Source organism: Mastomys coucha, unplaced genomic scaffold (genome assembly GCF_008632895.1).
Source record: "Mastomys coucha isolate ucsf_1 unplaced genomic scaffold, UCSF_Mcou_1 pScaffold22, whole genome shotgun sequence".
Lineage (NCBI taxonomy): Eukaryota > Metazoa > Chordata > Mammalia > Rodentia > Muridae > Mastomys > Mastomys coucha.
In genome coordinates this window covers 154436162-154453061 of record NW_022196905.1, presented here as the reverse complement: position 1 = coordinate 154453061, position 16900 = coordinate 154436162, and the positions used below count along the sequence as shown (strand labels likewise).

Below are 16900 nucleotides of genomic sequence, written 5' to 3'. Positions count from 1 at the left end.
TTCTTTCTTTTTTTTTTTATAAAATACAACAGTATCAATATTGATTTTTTTCATTGAATTGGTTTTTGTTGTTGTTGCATGGATTTTTTTTTCTGCTTCCAATTTCATTGATCTGCTAGGCCCAGTAGCACATGCCTGTTAATCCCAACACCACAGAGGCTGAGGCAGGAGGATGATGAGCTTAGATCCTGCTGGAGTTACAGAGTGAGATCTTGGTTTGAAATATTTTTCTTTGAAATGTCTTCTCCTGTCTTTCTTTCCTTCCATGTCTTTGCTTTGTGTTTATTCTGCACCCCTTTCTAACTGTACACTGGATGCTTTAGATGACCCATCTGAGACTTCCTGCTTTAACATATGTGCTGGCTGTCCAAAATACCTCTAGTGTGTTGAGTATCTGCATCTCATCGCTCTCGTCTCTTGGTTCCGTTTACATCCAGTCTAAAGTAATAGCTCATTTACTTTGATCTATGGTCTATTTGAGAATGTGTTGTTTGTCTCCCAGCCTGGTGGGGTCGGTCCCCTGTGGGAGTTCTTGTTTTAATATCTGGTTTCATCATGATTTCATTCTGACCACAGAATAAACAACTCCTGACTTCCATGGTTTTGCAAGTATATGTCCAGGCTCCTTTTATAACTCAGGGTATGTTCTTTCTTGGTGAATGTCCTTTGTGTAACTGGAGATATGGGTCCAATTAGTGTTGAATACATTGTAGCCCTGTGAATTCTTTACCCGCCACTTGCATCATGTCTGGAGAGGAGAGATGGAGTCTCTAGAGTGGTGCTGTTTATCTTCTCCTGCAGCTGGAACAGTTCCTACTCTCTCTGCCCAGCTCAGTGCTAGGCATGCCCACTCTCGATGTCTGCAGTCTCCCTGATGAGCTGACTTTTCTCCTGGCTCCAGGTATTGAGTCACGTCTTGGAATTGTTTGATTTTGACACAACCACCTTTTTCTTTGGGTCGGTGTTTTACCTGTGTGGTCTTTCTGGTTTTTTGTTTTAATTCTGACCATACAGTTGCATTTGAAGTGAGATTTTTGTAGACAGCATATGGTTGTATTGTGTTTTCCAAATCTGTTCTGGCACTCTCCACCTTAACTGATGTGATAGACTGCGTTTATGTTTAATTTTTGTTATATTTGGATTTGTGTCTCAGTTTTTGTTTACTTTTTATTTGCTACCCCTGAGATTTAGTTCTTCTCTCCTGTTTTTTTTTTTTTTATGACATTTCTAGCATGCTGTTTTAACCCATATTCTGCTGCTTGATATGTTTGACATATTTTAAAAACAGAAGTAAAGAATAGTTGATTTTGGTTTGAATTTGGTTTAAGGCAGGACTTCATTATGTATCCCAGGCTGGCTTAGAACTCAACATGTGTCTGAGAATAGCTTCAGATTTCGTCAGTTCTTCTGCCTCAGCCTCTAGAGTACTGGGATTGCAGGAGTGACCCGTTCCACCTTCAGGGTAATTTAAAATTTGCAGGATATTTCTTGTTTTTGCTTTCTCCCTTCACTCCCAATATTTACAGTTTATTTCTAGAATCACCATGTTTGATAGCTCAAGAACTTCCTTTAGGTCTGCCAGGGAGGGTGATCCTGGCTTCCTGCCAGCTGAAAATGTCCTTACTGCATCTTTCTGGAAGACGGAACTGTGACATCTCATTCCTCCCAGTAACTGTCCGCTGCCATTTCCTTCCCTTCGTCTGGGCCTTATGTCAGGTGAGATCCTGAGATCCTCCAGGCCCTCACCCTTAGGAGAACACACTGCTCTCTGGCTTCCTGGAATGTTCCTTGCTGACTTTGCTCAGTTTTCTTATAATTGATCACACTACATTTTGATATGGATTCTGGTTTCTTTGAGCTTTTTGAATCCATAGGTTTGTGCCTTTCTTCTGTGTCGAAGTGTTTCTGCTTTTGGTCATGGAAGTCCAGTTGCTGGGGTAGGTTCAAGGCTCCACTTTCTACTCTGCCTGTGGGGTGTGTGGTGCTGATGCCTGGTCGGCTTTGGCAGTACCGTCCAGCTCTGTCCTGGGAGGGCTACTCTAAAGGAAAGCTTACTAGATCCCAGCTTTGAAGCCTCATCTGCTGGGCTCAGGTGAGGATCTTGATCATGACAAGGTTGATGACAGTGTGTGGATGTATGCTTGAGCAGGGGGAGGCACAGGGAAAGACAGGAGGCCAGAGAAACAAGCATTAGACCAGTTCTTCATGTAACAGCCCATTTTTTTTGGCAGCTGAATCAGTCCATTAGATGTATACTGATTCCTTCTTTGATGCAATTACCTCCTGCTACTGGCCTCCTCTCCAGGACTTTACTACCTCTCAGCACTACCACATTTGAGGACCAAGCATCCCAGCACCACCACAGTTGAGGACTGAGCAACCTAGCACCACCACATTTGAAGACCAAGCACCTCAACACTACCACATTTGAGGACTGAGCATCCAACACACGATCCGTATCTAAACCATAGCACATTTGAGCCATTTACATTCAGGACATCTACTGGCCAGTCCATGCATTTGAAGGGAGTGTGGGTTGTTGTGCACTCAATCAACTTTCAAAATAGGGTGATGTGTGAAACTGGAGCAAATGGCTGAACGTTTGCCCTTCTGTTCTGAAAGGATGCATTTATTTAACGTGCATGTGTGTGTGCGCGCACACGTATTCATTTAGAGAGCAGAAGAGGGCATTGAATAACCTCTCTCACTCTCTACCTACGCCTTTGAGGTGAGGTCTCTTCCTCCACCTGTGACTGTGTTCGTTTAGCTGGGCTGGAAGCCAGCCAGGTCTCTACAATCCTACTGTCTCTGTATTGATGGGATGTCTGGCTTGTTCTATGGGAGCTAGGATTTGAACTCTAGTCCTCATGACTGTGCGGCAAGCACTCTTAGCCACTGAGCCATCTTTCTACCCTACTAAAATTCCACACCCCTAATGCTCGAGAGCACTGCACGTCCCTGATTTAGTTTGTGACTACGCCAGGGATCTTCTCTTTCAGCATCACTGCTGGCTCTTCTTGAGCATCTGTCAGTTGTGGATATCAGTACACACAACACATATTGTCTGCATTAGCTGGGAGCCCTGTCAGCTTCATACAAGCTTCGTCAATCCTCGAGCTTACCTGCCCATTCCATTTCTGGCTCCTAAGGCCACTGTGTTGTATTCAGGGCTTCGTCAATCCGCGAGCTTACCTGCCCATCCCATTTCTGACTCCTAAGGCCACTGTGCTGTGTTCAGGGCACTAGAGCACTCCCCATTTAGATGGAAGTCTTACAGGTTGTGGGCGCATCACTGAAATGGTGTGCTGCTTGCCCGCAAAGAGTATTCCATCCCTTGCACTGTGAGAAAATAAAATCTGGCTCTGCCACATACAAACTATAGAAGAGGCTGGGGATCTGCACAATTTAGGTCATTTTTTTTTTTTTTATTATTTGAAGTTTTTCCAAACCAAAGTCGTAAGTCGGGAGGAATCTACAGGAAGAGGAAAATGAATCTGACTGTACTCCCTCCTCTAGCCTTCTTGCACTCTGCTTCCATCTGTTTCCTGTGCAGCCGTCCATCTGCCCACCCATCTACCCGTCACCCACCCACCCAGCCATTATCTACCTACCATTCTTCTGGCTCCATCTACCCACAGCTCCTCCCATGCATTCCCCATTCATCCATCTCTCCTTCTGTCTGTTTTATCGTCAGCATGTTTCAGGTACGAGGAACAGGGGGACTAAAAACGCCCGCCCTTTACAGAGTTCTGTGTAAGAAGAAAGTCATCGTAGAACAAACTTACGACCTGTCAGTGAAAATGTGAAAATTAGGTTGACGTTAAAAATACAGTTACATAACAGGAAGGGGTAGACCAGAGGTTTGGGTTGGAAATGAAATCAAACACTTGCCTACTTCACAGTGCCCCCACAAGAAGGAGAAGAGAGACGAGGTTAGCCGAGGATTACATCCAGGCAGTGCCCAGGGCAAGTAGGCAGGGTCTTCCTCCCAGGCCAGCCTGGACTACAGTCTGCATTTTTTTTTTTTTTTTTTACAGTTTTATCAAAATGGCTTTGAATAGGATTCCACTGCTTGACCACACTTGTAGTTGTCATTCAGTAGTTCAAGTGCCCCAAAGGTGGGCTCCAGTTTGAGGGTTTTGTGGTCCTCAGTCTTTGAAACTCCCAATCTGAGAGTTCTACAGGTGACACTTGGAGCCCCTTATCCTTATTTTTCATCATCAAGTTAGTTGCAATTGGGAGTTATTCTGTGTCTTTCTGATGCTGGCTTATGGTGTGTAAGTGTATGTGTATCCAGTTAATCTAATGTTCATTTGGCATCCTTTTTTTTTTTTTTTTTTTTTTTTTTTTTTTTAAGATAGGGTTTCTCTGTGTAGTCCTGGCTGTCCTGGAACTCACTCTGTAGAGCAGGCTGGCCTCGAACTCAGAACTCAGAAATGCGCCTGCCTCTGCCGCCCAAGTGCTAGGATTAAAGGCATGCGCCACCACTGCCTGGCTGGCATCCTCTTAATTTACAAAGTAATAGCCCTCCCTTACAAATTCCAGGTTATATGGATTCGGGACGTGTGTGTATATGTGTGTGTGTGTGTGAAATGGTCACCCACTGAGAGGTACCCACTTTGCAGTGAATTTAGGTATCTCAAGTTCCCTCCTCTTTTTTTTTTAAGATTTATTTTATTTATTTTATGTGTATGAGTACACTGTAGCTGTACAGATAGCTGTGAGCCATCATGTGGGTGGCTGCTGGGAATTGGAGTCAGGACCTCTGCTGGCCCCAGTCTCTCAAGCCCCCGCTCACTCAGGCGAAATTCACTGTAGCTGTCTTTAGTCACACCAGAAGAGGGCATCCAATCTCATTACAGGTGGTTGCGAGCCACCATGTGGTTGCTGGGAATTGAACTCAGGACCTTTGGAAGACCAGTCATTGCTGAGCCACCTCACCAACCCCTAAAACTAAATTCTTTCTTTCTCTTCCTTCCTTCCTTCCTTCCTTCCTTTCTTTCTTTCTTTTTTCCTTTCTTCCTTTCTTTCTTTTTCGAGACAGGGTTTCTTTGTGTAGCCTTGGCTGTCCTGGAACTCACTCTGTAGACCAGGCTGGCCTTGAACTCAGAAATCCACCTGCCTCTACCTCCCGAGTGCTGGGATTAAAGGCATGCGCCACCACCGCCTGACTTCCCTCCTCTTCCTGCAAATCACAGCCGAGTCACACCTGCAAGGTAAATATGTATACATATATATATATATAATTTTTTCATACATTAGGAGAAAAATTCCTCCCCATCTTACATAACTTCTGGAAAGCAATGTTTCTATCTATGCAGCGCATAGATGGCAGTATAGCATCTATGGGTGTAGGTGTGGATGTCGGTGTGGGTGTGGGTGTGGATGTGGGTGTGGAAGGTTCCCTGGGCTCTGAACTGCAATGGAAACTAGATAGACCTTTGATCCTCTCTAAGACCAGGCATCTATTGCTAGGCAGCGCCATTCAGAAAAAGTGTTGAAAGATTCAGACTCCAAGGCCGTGGGAGCCAAGCTCTGTAGGGTGGAGGACAGGCGGCACCCTAGACATTTTCTTCCCACCCCCCACGTACTGTTGTAAGGAGAGATGCCTGCCAGTTCCCTCAGGCCTCACTGAATCTTGACTTGTGTGTTTGTAACTGTAGCCCAAGAACAGGACAGCGGAGCTAGCCAATCACTGCTGGAGTTTGTGTCCAAGAAGAGAGGGCCTCTAGTGTGTGGATTGCAACCCCCAAGCGGGGGAATCAGTCACTTGTGCGCCCTTGCCTGGGACGAAGTCTCCTGTGACCATGTGCTGCAGGATATTGATACAGGCCTGCCCTCGGAGACGCACAGGGACAAGTGCGCCGGGAGACCCAGTGGCCTGCGCGCATTTGTACAGGGGTTCACGGTGGCGCGGAGCTGCAGCCCCGCGAGCGTTGTGTTGAAGCTGAGTCACCTCCCCGCATCCCCCGCGTGGGGAGCTCTTCCTCTCACACCCCACTTGAGCTTCCTGAGCTGCAAGGGCCCGCGAGGCCGATCCACCGCCTCACCCGGAATAGCCGTGCACACCCGCACCGCGCACTTGTGAGTCACCGGGAAACTGAGTCACCCTCCCGCCACCAGGAAATGCCTTTTTTAGACTGTCAGTCTGAGCAGGGTTGCGGGTGACTTCGGAGATTCGGTTCCTGCTGATCATCAACTTCCCGCGGAGGCGTGCAAGCCTGTTTTCCATTTTCCCACGCGATTCCCTTGGCTTGCTGCTGCGGGCAAGTTTGGCACACGGTGTACCTGGACGCCCTGCAGGGACCAGTCAGCTTGCGGATGCGGATGGGAACTTGGGGCGGTCGCTATGCGGTCGTTACACCCCAGTGACCAAGTTGCAGCCTGGCTTGAAGGCAGCTATGCTATTTGTCAAAATCACCTGTAGGTGGCGCCCCTGCCCACTTGGTATCGCGCTTAACCCTGGCAGAAGGGTCTGCTGTGAGTCAGGAAGCACAGAAGAAGATACAAAACAGGGTTTGTGAATTAAAATTGTGAAATTACAGGGAGAGCAGAGTAAGGATGACTTGGCCTGGCCTTATTATGTGAAGGGTGAGGAGTGGGGAGTTCTGGAAGAAACCACAGCAGCAGTGGAGGCATATTCCTGAGAGTTGGGTGTAAGAGACAAATTTTGCATGAAAAAAGAGGAATGTGGTGTGGCACTTGCAACAGCTTGGTAGGACTTGAATAGGAGTCCGAGAGACCAAGGACCGTTTCCCCATGGGAGAAGGATTTGGGAATACCGACCCCATGGCATCAGTGCACAGGGCCTCATGGTCCGACTATGAGAGGGAAGTGTTTATGCCAAACACGGCTCCTGATGTGAAGAGCACAGAGATGAGCCAGCACCTGGATTCGTTTTTTCAGGTTACCTTGAACCATGTGTTCCACTGTGGACCAGTGACTTTAGTAGTCACAGACCAAAACAAAGCCATAAATAAATCAGCCATAAAAAAAGCCATAAATAAATGCATTTACAAATGCTGCTGGGGACATCTGGTAGAGGTTACAGTGGACAGAGAGCTCTGCTGTTGGTTTCAGATGCTATCTGGCAATGTTCTTAGCTCTGGGGCCAGTGAAGCTGAGAGTTTGCTAAATAGCATCTGAAAGAGTCACCAATGATCACAGGGATGCCAGGTGTTAGATAGATGTTAGGTTGGCATTCGTCGATCATAAGCCCAGGTAGTTTGGGCTCTTGACCAGCAGTGCCATGATTCTCTACAGTCAGAAGGTTCTATCCATCAATTAATCTGCTGATATTTAAGAGATGTGGCTTCTCTAGAGACGTTCAGGTTACAGAAGGGTGCTTGCCACACCAGAGGCCAAGAAAATGGAAATTGGTGTGTGTGTGTGTGTGTGTGTGTGTGTGTGTGTGTGTGTGTGTGTGTATGTGTGTGTGTATGGAGGCCAGAAGTGAATGTTGGGATATCAGTGTCTATCTTATCCTTTGAGTCATAGTCTTTCATGAAGCTCATCAATTTTCTAAACTAGCTGGTAGGCAAGCTGCCAACCTCGACCATCCAGTGCTATTACAAGTGTGTGCCCGCGCGCGCGTGTGTGTTTGTGTGTGTGTGTGTGTGTGAGAGAGAGAGAGAGAGGCAGAGAGAGAGAGAGAAAGAGAGAGAGAGAGAGACCATGCCCAGCATTTGACTTGGGTGTTGGAGATCTGAATTCAAATCCTCTTGTTTTCAAAGTAAGAATTTTACTGACGGAGGCGTTTCACCAGCTCCTGCTATGAGTGTCTCATTTGTAGAGGGGGGTCATTTGCACCATCGGCTTAGACTCTGATTATGCACCAACCCACATTTATTCTTCCACACCCGCCCTCTGCACAAGGATCTCCTGGGAAGGGGGCTCTAGTCCAGTGAAGCTGTGAGATATGGTCTCTGAGGACAGGCAGGGCTGGCCGTCCAGAGTGGGGGACCTGGCAGTAGGGAGTTCTGGGAAACTTTTCCACAGAACCTTGAAGATTCAGGTATCCAAGACCCCAGAATGCCTTGGTAGGTGCAGAGCACAGCTTAGCTTGCGCAGCTCAAATGAGAGAAATCTTTTCACCATTGCCTCATCTGGTACTCGGTCCCAGAGGATCCAGGGCCCTAAGAGGAGGGAGGAGAAACACAGGATGGGTGTTGTCTTGGGACCTTCCCCCTTTGCTCTGCCCAACATGACTGGCATCCCTGGGAAGCATCAGGAGCACTTAGAAGTGTGTGGCTCGGATGGTACAGAGCTTGCTGTGTAAGCGTGAGGGCTGGGTTTGGATCCCAGTGCGTGGCAGCTCACGTCTGTAATCCTAGTACTAGTGGGCTAGAGACAGCAGATCAGCGGGATTCAGATTGTCCCTGGCCGGCCAATCTAACCAGTCAGTGAGCTCTAGATTCAGTGAGGTTGTGGACTGGGCATGATGGTACACACTTTTAGTCCTAGCCCTCAAGAGGTAGAAGTATGTGGTCTCTGGGAGTTTGAGGCCAGTCTTGTCTATACAGTAAGACCCTGTCTCATTAAACAAATAAACACACTTGCACACACATGCACACATGTGTACACATATGCACACGCACACACCCAGATGGAGATCTATAGAGGAAGACACCTGACACTGGTCTCAGGCTTTTACTCGTGTATACAAGGCGAGTGCACCCCTCCCTCCCACAATGACTGTGTGAAGTACAATTCAAACTTAGCATCATAAAGACTGTGGTCTTACTGAGCAGCACTACCTTGAAGTCAGTGCATGAACCAAGATGGGCTTGGGGGTTGTTAGGAAGCACAGAGGCACACATGGTGGGCCCTATCTGAAATTACTGTAAGTGCATATTAACTGTGCTCTCTGTCAGTGACGGTCTCCAGCGCACGTCACAGCAGCATGACAGTAACTTATGTCTGCATTAGTCACCCTTCACCCTCACTGTTGGGTGCCAAGGTAACTGAACAGCCTAAGGGACCCCTCCTTTCTCATCGCTATGATAAACCACTCAAAGCAACCTGAGACTCTTATTTGGGTCAAAGTTGAAGGGGATACAGACCATCCTGGTAGGAAAGGCCTGGTATTGAGAGCTGCTGCTAGTGGCTGTGGTGGTGGAAGCAGAAGCTGCGTATTTATGTCTCAGTGGCTAATCAGATTATAACCCTTCAGCACTTCATCTGCTAGTGAATATTCATGTCCAAAGGGTTCCACACCTCACCACACAACAGGCCCAAGAGCTCACACTCAGAACATACTGAAGATGTGTCACATTGAGACTACATCAGTGGCCTTTGATCCTGATGCAAAGAAAGGTCACATTTCCAGACAAGAACCCTGGTGGAGGTTAGGAACACCAACCTACCCACAAAAGTTTCAACCCAAAACTTATCCTGTCTACAAGAAGTACAGGGATTGGCCATGGAACATAGATTGAGGGAATGGCCAACCAATAACTGGCCCAACTTGAGACCCATCCCATAGACAAGCACCTCCCTGGCATTATTAATGATACTCTGTTACGCTTGCAGTCAGGAGTCTAATATGGCTGTCCTCTGAGAGGCTCCAGCCACCTGCTGACTCAAACCGATGTAGAGACCCACAGCCAAACAGTGGATAGAGCTTGGGGACCCTTATGGAAGAATAGGAGGAAGGATTGTGGGCCCCAAAGGAGATAGGAACTCCACAGGAAGACCAACAGAATCAACTAAGCTGGACCTTTGGGGCTCTCAGAGTCTAAACTACCAACTAAAGAACATACTCAGGCTGGACCCAGCCCTCCTTGGACATATTTAGAAGATGTGCAGCTTGGCCTTCATGTGGGTCTGGAATAACTGGAATGGGGGCTATCCCAAAAGTTGTTGCCTGTATATGGGATGTGTTTTTTCAATTGGGCTGCCTTGTCTGGCCCCAGTGAGATAGGAAGCACCTAGCTTCATAGAGACTTGAAGTGTCAGGGTCAGGGGATTCCCAGGGGATCCCCACCCACTCAGAGGAGAAGGGAAGAGGGGATGGGGAAGGATTGTGGGAGGGAGGTGGCTAAGAGGTGGGCAGTAAGTGGGATGTAAAGTAAATAAGTGAAAAGTAAATACATATAAATACATACATATACATATATATACATATACATACACATATATTTTTTTAAAGGCCACATTTCAATGGAGGTGGGAATGACAAGCCCAGGACCCTTCCATCAGGAAGGAATGAGCATCTGGCAGGGGCGAAGGTGGACCTTAGCTCACTGAGGACGATGTCCATCTACCCTGAATTACCCTTGAGACACCTGGGATCCTTCCTCAGTTCCCTGAGAGCCTCCCTCTGAGAGTCTGCCTGGGACACTGTGCCTAGAATGGATGGCTGGAGGGAAGAGAGAAGCTCATGAACTCTGGGCTACTGGGCTTCTGTGGCAGTGTGTCCAACACCAGTGCTTGGCTTTGAGCCCAGATTGCCTGAGCTGGTTTGGAATGAGGGCTGAGAGTGGCTTATCTGGCTCAGCCTTTCTAGGCAACAGTACTCTGTACTGTTGGGCACAAACCTCTATGGAACACACTTTGGACCAAGTGTGACAGGTGAGGGTTAGGGCTGTGGCGCGTCCTCTGTCAACTCTAGTAACAGCTGTGGCTTCCAGAAGAATCCGGTGACCCTGCGCTTCTCTGGCCCGTCTAGCTGCTCACCTCTTGACATTGCCAGCGAGCTGGTTATAAATAGAAGCTGGACATGCTGCTTGTGTCCTGTTGCTAGGTGATCCTGATGGCTCCTGTGACATCATGTCCCTGGGAAGCCAACCTTCACTGCTACAAAAGAGCTCCATAAATAGGCCAGTGGGCAGCAGCAGCACTCCAGTAAGTTCTGCAGTCTGCCCCTTCCTTATCAGGCAGTGTTCAGGAGCTGCTGGTGACAAAGTCTGAATGTCCTCAGCCAGCAACTGTCCAGCCAAGTGACTGCTTGACTTGGAAACATGGGGAGCCTGGGTTGCAGCTCGCCATTTGTGGTGAGAGACACCTGTGTGTTGTGTTCCCAGTCGCTTTTAGTGCTTGCTTTGCACCAAGGGAATTCTGTCTTCAAGACTGAAACGTCTGAACCCCTAAGCCCTTGCTGGGGCGTTCACGTAGCGGAACGGCAGTGCAGACACAAACACGGACCCTGGGTGTTTGCTTTTAGAGATTCCTCACAGAATTCCTCTGTCCCACCCGTGTTTTCCTCCACCCTTAGCACATGGGACAGAACTGAAAGATGAATTTTATTAAGAAGTCCCCAAATCAAACCATTTCAAACAACCAGGCTTTCGGTCATCCCGAGTCTCATTTCCAAGGTCAGAGCTGATTTTGCAACACTCTCAAAAAAAACAGGTTCCACTTTGGCTGGAGACGCGTGCAGTTGGTAAAGAGCCTTCCTGGTCCTAGGTCCTAGCCTGGGCTCCCTATAAGCCTGCCATGGTATCATATGACTGTTAACCCAGAGTCCAGGAGGGTGAGGCTGTAAGATCCAGGTTAGCCTTGGCTGCGTGACATCCTATCCTGGGGTGACTCTGGCTAGCTTTCCCTCTAATTGCTCCTCTCCAGAGGTTGTAAAAAAAGAAAGCCCCTCATCATGTGAACAGTGGGGACACCAGTCGTGTGTGGCTGTCCCTCTCTGGTCCTGAGTATGCAATCACAGAGCGAAGGTGTTTTGACATTGTGGCTTGGAATCATCATTTGAACTAACATTTCTGTTCTCTCCGGGGTGAATCAGGCCACGCATCCCTGCAGGGCAGACTTTTTCTCCAGAGTTGGGATGGCCACTGAGCTGGGATAACAGAATGGCCTGTTGTGTGAGAGCTGAAGGTGTTGCATTGCTGTGAGTGAACGTTTTCTGGGCATGGAGTTTGATATCTGTGCCAGAGTACCACCAGAATCTTGGAAAGTGCTGCCCAGGTGCCTCTGTGTGCCTGTAGTTTTCACATGCGGTATCTGTGTGCACACTTGCATGCATGTACATCATGGATCTTTAGTGATTCTTTGAGCATCCTCCCACCTCCACACATCTTCCCTGTCCCACCTCCACACATCATACCTGTCCCATTGCTAGGTTTGGGAAATTTAGTTACAGATGTGCTCAAATCACCCATGCTTAGATTCCATCAGTCTACAAAACAGCATGCCACACAGCAGTGGTACACTGAGGTATGGATGCCCAGGCAAGAGACCAATGAGATAGGATGCAGAAGTAGCCCCCATTCTTCCTCATGTAACCACCCTGATGTCATCGCATGTGCTGCTGTAAGAAAATGTGTGAGGGCTGTGGTTCTCCACCTCATCAGAGGCTAGAAACATCCATGGAGTATCACCCATGTGCCTGTGTACATTTCCCATATTTTCCTGACCCTGTTGAGAACTGGGCTCTCCTGCAGTTCCGACAGTCAGGAGCCTGAGAACAAAGCCACCACAGCAGGCCTTGCCCCTTGAGGGCTGGGTAGGGCCTTCCCAGCCTCTTCAGACTTCTCCAGCCCTCACCTCTCCGGGCTTGTCGAGCCTCTACTCTCGTCTTGGCTACCAACTTTACACTGGAGTCTCCGTGTCTCTGTCCCAACAGAATATTTTTCCTTATCTAACGACAGACCTCTGGACCAAGGTCTGGCGTGTCATTTCAGTGTGACCTCACCTTGCTCACTTCTGCATGGAGCTTGTTTCCAAACAGGCCCAAGTTCTGAGTTTTGACTTATCTTTGGGTCAAGCAATTCAGTCACCACAATACCCTAGCTGTACTCTACTTAGCAAGAAGCTCCACGCAGGTGTCCTTTCCATAAGATTTCTGATCATAGTTCATGTTAGGCCAGGCTTATTTTACCAAAGAGGGCTATTAAAGTGTCAGTGCTTTGGTCCAATGACATGGGCGGGATTGCTTTTATTGTTAGGAAGTGCGGATTTCAAATGTCTATGAGCTTATTTTTGTCTGGCAGGAAATGCACCTGACTGGGGGTGTGTTTCTTTGCTGATGGTTTCTTTTTTGGAGGAAGGCGGTTAGAAAACCACAGTGGGCTTTGAGATGAGCTGGGGATGAGTACCACATAAGCCTAGGTTATAATTATACTATCCTCTGCCGTAGATTTTCCAAAAATGGCCTCCCAGCTCCTTAGAATGTGAAGCCTCTTAAATAATGGTCCCATTTTTTATTCACAATGCGACAGCCTGGCAATTGCCTTTTATTTAAGTGAAAGGTCAAGAGGTTTTGATTTAAACAGAGGTTGAATCAAAGATGGCACGTCTACAGCAGTGACGTACAGTGAAAGATGGAAGTCAGACACAAAACCTGGGCCTTGACTGCACGCACTGTCTGTTTAAACTGAGTTCTTTCATTCTTGGGGAGGGAAATAGTCCAGGCCACACTTTTCCTGCATGTTCATTGTTGCAGAAAGACAGTCTATGTCTTGGGAAGTTCAGTTCCTTACAGAAGACCATGTCTTCTGGCAAGGAGGGGGTCAGGTGTCAGGGGAGAGAGGGTTCCCATCCTAAAGTCTGCTGGTAGGGAGAACGGAACACCAGAAGCCACAGTACTTTCCAGCTGAGACACACTGGTCTGGTTATCTGGAAGGAATTGGTGGCTATTCATCCTCCGAATGGCAGCCACCCAGGAGAGTCATTTAGCCTTTTTCTTGTAACTTACCTTGAGGGGTCTCCATCTCACAGAATGCCCCTTCTTACAATGTAGGGGATCTCATGTTCACACTACCCTCCGTGGGGGCTGGATTGGAGATCAGAGGATTCCATTGAACGTAGAGTCTCCGTGTCTCTGTCCCAACAGAATATTTTTCCTTATCTAATGACAGACCTCTGGACCAATGTCTGGTGTGTCATCTCAGTGTGACCTCACCTTATTTACATCTGCATGGAGCTTATTTCCAAACAGGCCCAAGTTCTGAGTTTTGGGCCTTTGACTTATCATCTTTGGGTTAAGCAGCTTGGATTTCTTCTGGCTGTGCTTTGTAAGGCTATGAGTGACTCGTTCTGCCATGTTGGTAAGGAAAGGAAGGTCTCAGGTGTCCCTGTCAGGTGCCTGCTGCATCACCTCATTCCATCCCTACAAGCATGGGAAATAACCATGCTCACTAAGGTGCTTCTGCTGAGAGGTGAAATGATGTCCCTGGGTGCTCAGGATGAGACACTGGTTTGTCAGTGGCCACGGGAGCATTTCCAGGACTGGGACTCTCCTGTTGCACTTGCTGGCCTCTGCTGGTCCCCTCTTCCTGACTCAGGGATAAGCAGGGGTGGACCTCCTTTTTGTTACTTTGTAACTGGGCAGGAACTTGTTTAAAAAACTTCCTGCACCGGCCCAACTCTGATTGTGAGGCAGAGACTCCACCATTGGCTCCAAGCCGATCCTGTGCACCCCAGCTCCTGGGGGCTATGGGGGAGACTCCACCATTGGCTCCAAGCCGATCCTGTGCACCCCAGCTCCTGGGGGATATAGGGAGCTGCCTATGTTCTGACTGATGGCCCAAGGTTCAGAAAGACAGATTCTGGTGGTGTTGCATCGTTTCACAGTTTTAGGGCTATCATGATTGACCAGATAACTGAATTCTTTTGAAAGACACCCATGAATATGTTGCTGTGTCCTCGAAAGACAAAAGGGTATCCTGTTAGGTTTCTGTTGTCATCTGGCTCTGTGCAAGGACACGAGTGTTCTGGGGAAGACTGTATCTGGGAGGGGAGTCTTGGAAAATTAGGTTCCCTCCAAGAGAGATATTGAAGAGCTGTTCAAGTACAAGAAGTGCCGCTTCCCTTGTGCATGCTGCTTGTTCCCTGGGTAGTGGTGTGGTTGGGGGTAGGAGCTTCTCTAGGAAAATGGGAAACGAAAGCCAGACTGCTGGTCTGGCTTTGACCTCTGTGTGTGAACGAGAGTCCCAGCCGTGACTGGCCTGAGCATGTCACCCACTGCCAGTTTAAAAGGCCTTGCTGGTGTTCACTGGAGAGCAGAAAGAAAACCAAAAATTAGCACTCCTATGTAACTTTCATTGTGATGTGTCTTAGTCTATTCCTGCACAAACATCATGACCAAGAAGCAAGTTGGGGAGGAAAGGGTTTATTCACCTTATACTTCCACATTGCTGTTCATCACCAAAGGAAGTCAGGACTGGAACACACACAGGGCAGGAACCTGGAGGCAGGAGCTGATGCAGAAGCCACAGAGGAATGCTGCTTACTGGCTTGCTTCCTCTGGCTTGCTCAACCTACTCTCTTATAGAAGCCAGGACTACCTGGTAGCCCAGGGATGGCACCACCCACAATGCCCCCCCCATCACTAGTTGAGAAAATGCCTTACAGCTGGATCTCATGGAGGCATTTCCTCAAGGGAGGCTCCTTTCTCTGTGACAACTCCAGCCTGTGTCATGACAGGACACACAAAGCCATCCAGTATAGATGTCTGTGCTAAGTAGTCAAAGTGACTCAGCAGAAGAGGCCAGTGAAGATTTGGGGGTGACTGTGATTCTGGCTGAGGGAGGAGGAGCTGGCACTTTTGTTTGCAGGGACACAGTAAATCATTTTTATGTGCCAGAACTGAAGGATTTCTTTGGATCATGAGAACTGTTCAAGATCATGGTTAGATCTCAGAAAGAGACATGATGATCATGCATCCATTGAGGGCCCCAAACTTTTGCCTGTAGGTCCAAAGACGATGTTTGTCCAGCTTACGTGGGACCTGGGCACACATCTGGAGAAAACACCTGTCTTCACACTTTCTGGGTTTGTAAAATTGGATAGTGGGGCACTGAAGATACACACAGTGATAGCATGGGTGGACAACACCGCAGCCTCCAGTGTGGAGGGAACTCAGTTTACCTGCCAGTCACTGTAGTAGTGAGGGCACTCTGGCAGGCTGACTATGGCTACAGTAGCCGGGGGCATTCTGACTTTATTCTGATGAAACCCAAGCATGTGCAGTCATGTGTGTGAGTGTGTGTGTGTGTTGTGTGTAGTCCTGCGTGTGTGCGTGTGTGTTGTGTGTGTTGTGTGTAGTCGTGTATGTGTGTGTTATGTGTTGTGTGTGTATTGTGTGTTGTATGTGTGTGTTGTGTGTAGTCGTGTGTGTGTGTTGTGTGTGTGTTGTGTGTAGTTGTGTACTGTGTGTTGTGTGTTGTGTGTGCTGTGTGTAGTCGTGTATGTGTGTGTGTTTGTGTGTTTTGTGTATGTGTTGTGTGTAGTCATGTGTGTGTATGTTGTTTGTGTGTTGTATGTAGTTGTGTATGTGTGTGTGTTGTGTGTGTTGTGTGTGTTGTGTATAGTCGTGTATGTATGTGTGTTGTGTGTGTGTTGTGTGTAGTTGTGTATGTGTGTGTTGTGTGTGCTGTGTGTGTGTTGTGTGTAGTCGTGTGTGTGTGTATTTGTGTATTTTGTGTGTGTGTATGTGTGTTGTGTGTTGTCCTCCTGTTGCAGAGAGCTGAGGGTCTGGTATGCTGCCTCAAGAGTTCACATCCTCTCAGGCTGCATGTAGACAAAAGACACCAAGCCCTGATCTTCAGGGATTTAGGGTCTGAGTGTCTCCTCTCACTTCTCTTGCTCCTTTGACCTTCATCAGAGAAGCAGAGGTCACATGCCCCACAGGTTATGGGAAAATGTTTTGTTGAAAAGAGCAGAGCAGAGCAAAGACCAGCTAGCCCAGCCTTTGAGCTTAGCTCACTAGGCTCCTGCAACTTCCACCTAAGTGTAAAGACACTTCTAAAATCCACCTGTGAGCGTGCAGGACCGAGCCGAGGGGGTAGCTGAGGAATGTGCATCTGTATGGAATAGATCCCAAAGATGAGCTGATCTTGGCCAACAGGAATGTTGCGACCGTAAGCTATGGAAAGCTGCAGGCGCTGAGTCCAAACCACACAGGGCTCTCTTTAGCCCTTTAATGGCAAACCACCTACCTAACATCCCC

The 16900-nt window shown here is 48.0% G+C and overlaps 1 long non-coding RNA gene across 1 annotated transcript; it reads right to left on the bottom strand.

The window, feature by feature from the left end:
• Positions 1-7822: 7822 nt before the first annotated feature.
• Positions 7823-10688, bottom strand: LOC116071150. The gene is made up of 2 exons (XR_004110734.1): positions 10539-10688; positions 7823-8135 (listed from the first exon to the last, which is right to left on the bottom strand). It is a non-coding gene; the product is annotated as an uncharacterized LOC116071150 (long non-coding RNA).
• Between the last annotated feature and the right edge of the window lie 6212 nt (positions 10689-16900).